Source organism: Lissotriton helveticus, chromosome 1_1 (genome assembly GCF_964261635.1).
Source record: "Lissotriton helveticus chromosome 1_1, aLisHel1.1, whole genome shotgun sequence".
Taxonomy (NCBI): Eukaryota; Metazoa; Chordata; class Amphibia; order Caudata; family Salamandridae; genus Lissotriton; species Lissotriton helveticus.
Window position 1 is genome coordinate 2,126,051,620 of NC_136057.1, and position 12,341 is coordinate 2,126,063,960.

The 12,341-nt window shown below is 43.0% G+C and overlaps 1 protein-coding gene across 8 annotated transcripts in view; it reads right to left on the reverse strand.

Annotated features, from left to right (window-relative positions):
• The window catches only part of ZNF644 (zinc finger protein 644), a 679,952-nt gene that overhangs the window by 355,916 nt on the left and 311,695 nt on the right, over positions 1 to 12,341 (reverse strand). The window lies entirely within an intron of this gene.

Sequence of the window (12,341 nt, forward strand, 5' to 3'; positions counted from 1 at the left end):
GTTTGTCCTGCCTGCAACAGCAGGTTGGACAAAGCTATTTGAAAAAATACTGCTCGGAGGATGTAATTAAAACCTACTCAGTAACAACACACGTCAGTGTCGCCATGGGAGGTTACAAAATGAGACAAGGCGGTACTAAGGAAGCACTACTAACCCTACGGACCAATGAACAGCCACAGTTTACAGTGGAGAATAAAAAGCAAATGACAAATATTGGCAGAGCTTCAAGTCCCTACCTGAATTCAGTATGCCTCACAGAGCCAGGACTCGATCTAAAAACAGCTGTTGCTGGACCACCCAAAGGTTAAACTCCAACAGAATAAGTTTAGATGCTGGTAAGTCAAAGGAAATTTGCAAAATGCTGAACCAAAGAAAGTAAAAATGGCCTGGAGGAGGGAACAGAAAAGACAGTCCAAAACATATTAGTAACAGCCATATGCTCAGGAGACTCAAAAGGATGTAGATCACCACCATGATGTCATGACCAGCACTTGCTTCCTGTGACCTGCAGCTTAGTTGGCACATTTGCAATAATACTTCACTGAATTATCTCCAGAACTGGTACAACAATTTTCGAAGCAATAAATAGTCTCTTTAAATTGGTTTGGAGTCATTTTTCTTATAGTTTCTATCAGTTACAAGCGCTTACATGGATGGTGTGCATAGCCTTGTTTATTCTAACATCAGTTTACAAGCTTCACACTTACTTTCGGGTAGAACTGAAGACTTCCACATGGCTTCATTCTTTGTGCAAATGTAATTTAATTTAATTTTTTATTTAGTCAGGCAGTACTGCATATTTCTTTAAGCCATCTTGCGATCAATGCCTCGAGTACGCTAAGGGGGTATGTGGCCAACTGCAGGTCCGGCAAACTAATGTTTAGAATCTGCCTGCAAGCACAAACTATCGCAGCTGACAGGCATTTCGGGACACTGTGTGTAACACTTTGGCTCACTCTGAACCAGAGAAACCTATATGCTTCTGGAAAATAGGAATCTAGAAAATAGGAGTCCTAGAAGTCCAACAATGATATCCAATTTCCATTTTGCAGCAACGCTGACAGGATCACTATCTTAATAATTATTTTGAACAAACTTCATAATGAAGAGACAATCTGTGATGGACTGAAGGCTCTTCTAGTTCTTCTGTGCAAGTAAGTACCACAAGTAGGGCCTCATGTTATTGGTCTGGCTGTACATTGCCTTTGTAAGATGCCCTTTCGCTTCCTTGGAGGTTGAAAGGGAAGTTATTCTGTGAATTCCGGGGTGTGTCCAGATGCCAATATAGCCATCACTCACCTGTCCTATGTGTCAACGCCGCAGGAAGCTAACATTTTACACTTGGGCATCAGGCCTGCTGTTGTATTTCCAGAATCACACTCTCTTGGTAACTGTGGTGACCTCAAGCCCTACTGCCCCTTTAGGAGTTCAGGGCAGAAAAGAGACATCTCGTTGAAACTGCGGTGGTGAAATCTCTGCAGTTGGGTAAATCTCCTCCTTTCTCCTCAAAAGGAATATTGGAGCCTAACTGATAGGACCACGATTTCATTTGCTGTGGCAGGGTTAGTCTTGACGGTTTGGAGTGTATTCCCATTGCAAGTCAGTTTTTCACAAGGGAACCTGACCATAGCATATATGCTGAAATTAGTTATTGGCTACACCCAGGGAAGCTTTTGTTGCATTCTTCAAAGCCCATTTGCCCTAAACCAGGATCCACCTCACTTTTTTCCATTTGTTTTTTGTGTCCATGTCTTCTGGTTTCCTGCTTCCTTCTCAGCCAGGTTTTCAGGGATCACCAGCGTGTATCTGACAACACTACCTCAGAGGTTGGTTTGGACATGAGCACATGAGGGCAGAGTTGGGCATACATTTTTTATTGTAACGTAACCACACATTTAAGAGCACATTTTCCATATATGGTCTGACAGATGTGCTGCCAGCTGTGTCCAGTTCTAATGAGAGAAAGCCTGGGTCCTCGGTCTCAGATTACATGGATAAGCCAACTTGAGCCGTCACCCTGCTCATCAATGACCTCAGATGGTGAAGAGGCCTGAGGCGAGAAGATAAACATTTTGTGACAAACAAATTTTGTCCCACATCCCTAGGACCTTCTTGAGGCCAGACCATTCTAGAGTGTTGCAGAGGGATATACTAAATCATTGTCATACATGAAGGGATTGACTGGCTATTCCTCTAACAACTTCATTTCTACAGCAGATTGGATCAGTCCTCACCTACTATAAGCACCTATAGATTGTTGTACTCTCATTCGAGGAGGATCTGCTTTAGTGAACAAAGTAATAAACGTTGGTTTCTCTGCTCTTTCCATCTCAGATTGACATGTCTCAATTTCATTTTTTAATGCCCAGTCTTGTCTCCTGTTTAAATTTCCTATTTCTTTTTATTTGAGGCTCCGATTTTTTTTATTTCTCTTTCAGAAGGTCCTTGGTGTCCATATTTCCTACTGGGTCATTTACTTTTGGGCGTGTCCTTCTTGGCTCATGCCGTCAACTTGTCCCGCCCTCTTTCTGTTCTTTTTTTCTCCGTATGATTTTGTGTAGGACCTCGTCCACCATTGAGCAGGAGTCTGCCATACTTTTTTTTCTAATTTACCATTCTGAAATGGACAGCTGCCATCTTGGAACAGTGAATTTAAAATAAATAAATCACAAATATAGGCAACATGCATGCATATGCTAGTCATCTTTAAATCATTTTCTCATTTTCTTCAAGTAAAATTCTATCAAGACGGCTACCACCCTCGTACTGTGCACCGCTGCCTCCTTAAAATGAGTTCTCTGAAAGGAAAAGAAAAACCATTTAAATACGGCTGTCTGACTTCTGTGTACATGCATACACAGAAGCCAAATTTTTTTTCGATTTCACAAATTACATTTAAGATGTTTCTCACCTTCAGTAACCTTTCTGTTGGATTCTCCATCTAACCACAGATTCCTCAACTTTATCTGGACATTTTTCCTAGCAGTGTGCCTGCATGGCACTAGGTGACATCCTACAGATTCGTGGTGACTGTGAACCACCACTGAAGTGACCGAGACACGCCACATATCTGTGGTAATCATGTGTGTTGATGTCAGTTTCATTCATCTTCTCATTCAGCACCTTCAGAGAGACAGCATTCAGAGAAGGGAGGCGGGAGGGCAGTGAGGAATCTCTGGTCAGACATAAATTTCACAAGAAAGAGCATTACCAAATTTAAGTAATCTGTTGTTCTGATCTCATATACCTCACCTTTAAAATAACAAAACAAGACTTCCCTTAGGTGAAGTGCTTAGAGAGTGGACTGAAACCACATAGTCCTCATATTTATATTAAATACCATAGCTATGGAGAAGCGTGGCTCAGTGGTTAGAGGCAGCAGACCCGGAAGCTGAGATCAGCCGTGGACTAGGGTTCGATTCCCCGCCTCGGCGGGTCTCGGGCACAAAAATTCCACGGACACGACAATTCTCGCTCCGGTGCCTACTCGACTCACGGGGTCACACTCTGCGACTCTGGGCAATAGCTTGCTTAATCTCCACTATGGCCCCTCGCGGCGGGATGCCTGGCTTTCACCTTGTGAATACCCTGTCAGGGTATCTCACAGGGGAATACCAGGACGGGTTCCCTAAGCAAGCGCCTTGAGACCCCTGGGTGATTAGTGCGCTATATAAATCGAAACACATTTACATTTACATTTAGCTATACCTCATTTAAGAGGAGGGTTATTCAGAAAAGAGCGTGTGAAGTGCCCTTTCTGCAGGACTAGGCCGTCAGGTTAGTAATGGTGAAAGTATGCACAGACGCCCATGTCACGGCCTGGCGAATTTCCCAAACAGGCACTCCTCGCACCAACATCATTGTAGCATGCTTGGTCCTGTTGGAATGGCCTCGAAAACCGGGGGAGGTTGCCTGGCCATTGTGTCACAAATTTTAATACCAAGGAGTATCCACCTTGACAGGGTCCATTTTTGCACCAGCCTACCTTTCTTCGCACCAGAAAACCCGAGGAAGAGCTGTTAGTCTACTCATTGTTTAGTGTGGTCAGTGTAAAACCTTAACACCCATCAGGACAATGGAGTCTCTCCTCCTATGAGAGGTGAGGAGCAAAGAAACGCAGGCAGAATGATTGACTTGCAAACATGGAAGGATTCCACAACTTAAGAAAGGAAGGCTGTCTATCTTCTTAACACAATCTTGTTCAGAAAGTGTGAGGTGTAAGGCAGTTGTGCCAATAACGCCTGCAATTTAATGAAGCAGCACACAAAATGTCAAGAGTAGATTCAGCTCTCAATGGGGCATCACAAACTGTTGGAAAAGGTAAAGCGGGAGAAGGAGGGACATGGGTTAATTCATTACTAAAAACAAAATCACAACCAGTGACTTAACCCGTTCCGTGCTGCCGTCGGCAATTGGCAGCACTACCTCCCCAGTGCTGCCGTCGGTCAATGGCCGAAGCGGCCCGCCCGTTTTGCGGAAGTGCCGCACTTCCGCAAAATCGCGGCCGCCGTTAAGGCGTTAAACAAGGACAGTTGGTCCTGTAATCACAGAAAGGTCTGATAGATGGCCATAAGTCTAATCTACTACAAGACCTTCCTGGGCTAATGAAAGAAATAACATCAGTAGGAAGTTTGGCTTGTAATGTGTGGAGGAGGAGGTCGTATTTTGGGCATCAAACCAGACAACAACTTTCTCCCAGCACCTCGCATAGACAGACTTTGTGGAAGGGCATCTGGTCTCAAGGATGACATCGACCACCTCAGTCGACAAATCAAATAGGAGTCAAATGCTACCAATCAAAGTCCACATATGGAGGTATACGTTGCTGAGACTCAGATAAAGGACCCTGCCCTGTTGCTGAGAAAGGAGGTCTTTCACAAACAGTGGTCTAATCGGAGGACGAATCCTCAGACTCAAGAGCTCTTGGTACCACACTCTCTTCGTCCGGTTCCAGGGAAATTAGTATAACTTGGGCGCGGTATGTTGTGATCTTCAGAACCAGAGGTAGGGGAGAAAGAGAGAGGTAGGAATATGTAGTGGAACTCCTTGTTCCAATCCATCAGGAATGCAACCCTTAAAGAATGCCTGTGAGGAAATTTCAGTGGGTAAAACTGCTGTTTCTAGGCATTCTTGGCAAAGGCGAATAGATATAACCAGGGCATTCCCCACAAAGATGCCCTGCACCACATCGGGATTGAGACGCCACTCATGATGTGCCAGACGACGCCTGCTTAGTCTGTACTGGTAGGGACTTCACCAGATGGATGTCAATCTGTAAGATATTCGTCTCATCTAGCCACCTCCAGAGGCATAGGGATTTGTAGAACAGGATCCAGAACACCACTACGCCCTGCCTGTGGCAGTATCACATGGCATTAGTGCAGTCTGTGTGGAACTGCACCAGTCTCCCTTTGAACGAAAGCGTGGAGGGCAGAAGAGGCTGACCTCTTCAAGATGTGCCTTCTGAGCACTACGCTGGTGGCAATAGCTCTGCCAATGCAGACAGTAGTGTCCAGGTCAGCCGAGAGAATGTATTTCGCCATATCCTAGCTATTATGCAACGTCTAGGTTGCGAATCACTGAGGTACTCTGGGGCTGCAGATAAGATCTTGTTGGCCACGTCCCATAATCAAGGCTCCCTACTTTTCCATTTTTATAGATTTTTATATAAATGCAGGCAAAAAAATGTGTGTTTCCTGTCTGTATGTTTAAAAGCACAAGAATGCGGATAATCAGTCTCCTACTGAGTGACTCTGTGCTCTCATTCATGAATTCTAGGCCAACAGCTGTGCACATTGACAGCATTCAGAGTGTAAGAACAGGATGAGATTTCCTTAAACATATCTCAATATTGCTTTGTAGTATAATGCCAATATGTTCATGTGGGTGTATCGTTTTACTATATTTGACTTTGTATTGTGCTAAAACCAGACAGGCAATAAAGTGAGTGCACATTTATCAATTCAATAAACATGGATACATACACATCACAACTTGCATTCATTCACTAAGCTCAAAATAAATATGGATCAATAGAGAATGAAACTTTACAAATATAAATACCATAAAACCGGGAGCACCCTCATACTGCATTTGGGTGCCTGACTAATTAGCAAACCACATTGATGAATCTGAGGGCCAGGCTAGGTGAGAAAAACATTTCCCCAAAACCATCAATTATTTTGGATTCCCAATCGGGGGGGATTGGTCAGAAAATAATTTGAACTGACCTTATGTGTTGAGACCTGCAACATCAGGCGCTCTAGTGCAGAGTGCTTAGTAAGAAAATCTTGATCACTAAGAGCAGGTCTGTGCCGTTGAGCCACAGGTCGACTGACTATTGGACATAAACATGGTTTAAACCATTTTGACATTAAAAGCGTCATTAAACTTCTGTAATGAATCCAAATAATGCAACCCTGGTTGGAGTATCCGAGTTAAAACGTTCATGTTTGCCTCAGTGTTGGGCAACTGCAGCTGTAGTGTCCAGTTGCCCTCCAAACTACCACTGCAAACATTGCATGTGCAGAGTGAAGATTTTTCAGATGTATTTAGCCCACTGGCGTTTTGCAGGACTAAATAAAATGCATCATCAATGTAATGAGGGGGAGAAATGTGTTCAGAACAATACTGTCCAGACAGGTGTATGTGCCTCATGTACTGGTCTCATGTACTGGTTCAGTCTTAGCTGGTAGTGGTGACATCACAGAATTCGTGGATTAGAATCAGGTTCTATGACAACCGGTGACACTTTAGCAATTCCCCACCACAACGCCTGTCTAGACTGGGCTGCTAGGCATTGGCACCACCTGCGCCAGTGGGGCAGCAACATGCATGGATCTCACCACCAGCTTAGAAATCTGTACTGGAATTGATCCATGACTGAAGTCCCACGGGGTAGACTTGTTGCAGGCTGTGTTCAGATTGTAGAACTCTGTACCGCCAGCATCGGGCCAGAAGGTCCACCAGAGCAAATTCGAAAATGCTTCAAAAACTTGCAGTATGGCCTTCTTGAAGGCCATGATCTGTTAAACAGTCGACAACGGCCTGGGAAATTTCGGGTATACCGGGACTTCAGATGGGCGAGATTTTTATCTTGGTACAACCACACCTTTCCATTGCATTTCAAGCTGTGAGATGGAGTAGATTCTTGCTTCATATTTTTACGCTTGTGTTTGGACTTCAATTTACTTGAAGACTTTGAGCTCGAAGTAGAGCTTTCAAGGCAGCGGCTTCATGAGTGGGACAGAGACCAGGCGAACAAAATACAATGGGATTTGATCTTCGACAGCTATCTATTATTGTGTTCGGCAAAACAGTTTCACCTCTCGGTCTTGGATCGCCTTCGAATACACAAGGGCACTCTTGTTGCACATCTTGGAATCGTGCCCCAAGTCAACGCACCAGAGACATATCTTATGTAGGTCTTTAACTGACAAATGCTTCTTGCAGTCTGGGCATGGCTTAAAGCCTCATGTTTTCAGTGAGGATATTGTTATATAGCACACTGATGGAGAAATTCAAAATAGCCAGAAGACATACGAAGTTGGGAGTGGAGCCATGATTCAGCATTTGAAGGGGTGGAAAGAAAGGTGGAAGCAGTGCTTTGTAAAAGAAATTTGTAAAAAAAAAAGAAAAAAAAGAGAGAGTACAAGCACCACCCACCCACTGCCCCACTAACACTGCTGCCAATACCAACACAACTACTAACCATCAGACTCCTAAAAGTTTGACAGTTCAGGCTATAACCGGCCATAAAAGATATAGAATAGCCTGGACCACAGATATTATTAATTTGAATTATTACATATTCTGTTGTTGTGCTGACCCTAAAATTCACAAACAGTGCCTTGTGGTATAGAATGTTAAAAGTGCCAGTGTTAAAAGTGAAGTGCCAGTGCCGAGCACTGGCAAATATCAGCTCATAATTAAGCTTTGGGTGGCACTTATATCCAGCTCTACTACAGCACTTTCATTGCAGGACAGAGTTAGCGTGGAGCTGCACAACACCACAATCTGGCAAGCAAGAGTATTGCTAAGAAAAATCCTTCGATCCATTCAGGCACCTGGGGATATTCTAAAGGTGTGAAATCCAACGTTAAAAGGATCCATCAGAAGACCCTCACGCCTAAGCATGTTCTGGACATCGGACAAGACGGGTAGCATTGGCAAAGCCAATAGGTTCGAGGACACAACTACTACTAACTTTGCCAATGCTTTTTGTGATACGCTCGACGTCTCTTTATACCAGCCTATCAACTCCACAAATCTACAGCGTATTTGTTTCTGCCCATATTCCCTTGGTTTGTAAAATACAGAGGCCTGGACATCTTATCCTCCGAGGGCTGCATTGCGAAACTACACTTCAAAATGTGCTGTGTTAACGGGCTGCATTCTGAGAGTAATACATAAAATACATTTACAATTTATAACATATACATTGAAAAATAGAATGCGGCAGGAATGAGTGATAGCTATAAATTCGGAAATATTTTAAATGACAAATTATGTGTGGACAGCACAAAACTAAAGACAAATATATAGAGTTAATCTACACTTTATCTACATCCACAACATTGAGTCTGCGCAGAGTAACAAGCACTTGCATATAATATAATACAGATACACTTTTCAAAACGAAAACATTATTTCTCCAAACTGAATTAAATTAGTATGCACATTCATCGGGAACATCTCAAAAAATGAATACATTTTTGCGGCTACAAACACCCAGCAGTTTCCTCTAGCTGCGATTCAACACTCATTAAAGCTGCTAACAAGATTTGGATTATTACACGCTCAATTTTAGAGTTTCATTTACTGGCACACAGACATCCGTTTAGTGAATATTTCGATAATTAGAAAATAACATACTAATAGATTGTGAAGCTGCTGTTAGACGTAAAGCCGCAGTGAAAATAAAGATACTTAAGAAAAAAAGTTGGTAAATCCTCTGAAGACCTAAAAAGAAACACTACATTCCATACCTAAGCACCACAATAGAGAAGGGGGTTAAGTGAAGGAAAAAAATAGAAAAGAAGACACCAAATGGATACCCACAGCATCTCAAAATCATGGTGTCCTTCTCAATGATCCAAAGTTTTCCATAAATCTAGGTCAACTATTTAGTGATTTAAACAATAATAGACTGACAGAGAAAACAGAACGCACGAGGGTTCTCTGTGGCTATGGATACTACCATAATATGATCTTGAAGAGTAATTTTGTAACCCCTTTCAGCCTTATTTTTATGCAGGATGCTACTACCTAAATGAATTTATGCATACTACCTAATTAAGTGAGTAAGAGTAATTCCAGAACAACTGAAAGTACCAACTTAACTATCAAATATCTGCATCTTACGAAAGCTAATCTAGAAGGCTTTCCTGACAACTTCACAACGTGAAAGTGGATATAAACTGGGTTGAGACAAATTTACAACTCCCTAGAAGAAAAACAAGTCGGGTTAAATCAGTAGATGAAGAATTGATTAAGCCAGCCTCTACAGCAGATACTTAGCATGGCAAGATGAATTGAACACACAATTTTGTAATTAACGGACAAGGAATTGTCAGAAGCATTCAACCCACAAGATAAACACAACAGCTACTATTTGCTCAGAGTTTTGACCTTTCAGCCAGTAGTGTAGTCTTTCTGAAATCATGGGTGTGGATGATAAACATACCAAAGATGTAGAAGGCAGGAATAATGATCTTTATGGTGATAATGGTTCTTTGGATTTCCTCTTCACAACCAGTTGACATCTGCAGTATAGTATGCATGACCAGAAACTGCCACATTAAAAATATCTTATGTACACTTCATAGGTCTCCATTTATACACCCAAGGCCTAACCAAAAATGTTAAACTAGGAGGATGCCCACCCATCCCCTATGTGAAAGTGTCTTTAGGTCAAGCCTACCAGACAGCACAAGCTGTGTGGTTGAAAACGACACATTATAGGGTATACCAATATCTTAAACCTGCCCACTGGTTGGCTTAATTGTCAATCTCATTTGCTTAGGTTATCTATCTTGTGTTTTACCCCTCCTTTGGAGCACAGGCTCTTTAATTGTGTTCTTTCATTGCTCACTTTTAGGAACCTACTTGGTTTCTATTTGCTTAAGCACTCCTCGAGAGTGCATGTATTTTCCAGATGTTTCTCTCTTGTGCTTCTCTACACCACTCGATTTTGCTCTCTTGTCAGTCTGTTGCTCTCCCCCATGCTGCTCTCTTCAGTTTCTTTTTACTAAGCACTTCACAAGTGCATGTTTTCCAGCTGTTTCCCTGGTGTGCTTCACACCGACCTTAAGCTCCTTTCTCGTCTGTATGCTTCTCCCCCACTCAGCACTCTGTGTTCCTCTCTCTCATCTGTATACTTCTGTTGTGTGCTCTACTACTTGTGCTATTCCTCCTTCTTGTGTGGCCCTCCTTCCGTCCACCTGCTCGTCATAGCCTCTCCACAGCAGGTCCTCTTTTTTTCCCTTACATTGCCATTTTTGAGCTACAACAATCTTTGCTTTTTTTATTTAGCGATCCAAGTAGCGTCTACCAACTTGGATCACCAACTACAAAATTAAAGCAAATGACGCTTGCGCCATTATGCATGCACAAGTCAGTAGAATGACTCAACCACCTTTAATGCCTTTTTTTATTTTGACAATGACGCACTCTGTCCCGATGCTTGTAAAGCAGAGCCAAAAGCAATTGGTAAAGCCAATTGCAGCACAACATTTACATTCAGAAGATGGCCGAGTGAACATTGTGAAAGAGGGAGTGCAAATTGTACAATTACATTGAAAGTAGTTTTTACTTACTCCCTCGTCTGGATTTCCAATGGTTTTGCACACAGCTCATAACGCTGAGAGAGGAGACAGCACATGCCAGACCAAGGTTCAAGCAAATAAACTGCACAGAATAGCAAAGTCCGCAGAAAGACATAGTGGTGCGTCTTGCAAACGCCTGCAATTTGGAAAGCCAGTGATGCTTCCTTCTCTTGTGAAATGAGAATATGGCGTCAGAAGTACAAACTCATCTCACAATTTGAGATAAAAAAAATCTACCTATCTTACAAATTAGTCTGTAGCCTCTTAACTTCCCTGTGTAGAAGTGGCAATCTAGAAATTCTGAGCAGTTTTATCCTTCCAGATAGAACATTATTGCCCTAAAATAATCAAAATTATATATTGTTTCTTCAGCCAAGGAAGCATGGGGTCCTAGAATGAACACAATTTAGTTGAGTTAGAGTTGGGAAAGAAGATGGAATTGTCCAAAGGATACATTTTCCTTGTGGAAGGCAATAACAGAATCTTCATACTAAAGAGCCGACTCTAATGGGGAAGATGATTGCTACCCACAACGATTTCTTCCAAGTCAACTAACATTTGTCATAAAAAGCCATACAATGATCTGTTTTCTGTAGTTTTATGATAGGGCCGTATTTGAATCCCACGGATAAAAAGCATCCATTGTTTGAGGATGCTAATATACAGGTCCACAAAAAGTGATGCTTTGATCGAATTTGTAAAAAAACAAAAAAACAGCAAAATAAGAGAGAACGTGGTGGCCAGCTAGGGAGCAGGTCACCAGAGTGGTTTTCAAAAACACTGCAGTGTTTTCCGCCCCCACCCCTCGCGGATTCTGTCGCGGTGTCCGGCAGTAATTGTCTCTGAGGGCTTTAAATATCTGGGGGTGTACATCACAAGGGACAGAGCAGAGTTTTTCTCAAAGAATCTCGAGCCTCACTTGGCGCGATTAGCATCGGATGTGACCCACTGGAGATCCCTACCGATGTCCCCGATGGAGCGTGCCGCCCTGTTTAAGATGCTGGCCCTACCGCGCCTCTTGAACATCCTGCAAAATTCGCCTTATCCGGTCCCCGGAGGAGTGCTCAAACGTATCTCCCAGTCGCTGCAGACCCTGCTCTGGGATGGTGGGAACCAGAGAATAGCGTTGCAGAAGCTCACAAGAGGGGTGTATGACGGGGGCTGGCCCTCCCTGACGTCTAATTGTACTACTGGGCCTCCCAGCTACAGGTGGTTAATGACTGGGTCTATTTTTTCTGACCTGTTGTTGGTTTTATGACTCTGGGCACTTCACCACTGCTGATCAGTGCAAAAGTGCATATGCTCTCCATGTGTAAATGTGACTGTGAATTGGTATATCCCCGATTGCCTTATTTACTTTACCTGTTAGTCCCTAGTAGTGTGGCCTGTGTGCCCAGGGCTGGTAACCCAAATGCTGCTGGTGGGCCTGCAGCGCTGATTTGCACAGAAGCAGCTTGTACAGTGTACCTTAGACCTGCCACTGCAGTGTCTGTGTGCAGTCCAGAACTGCCATCT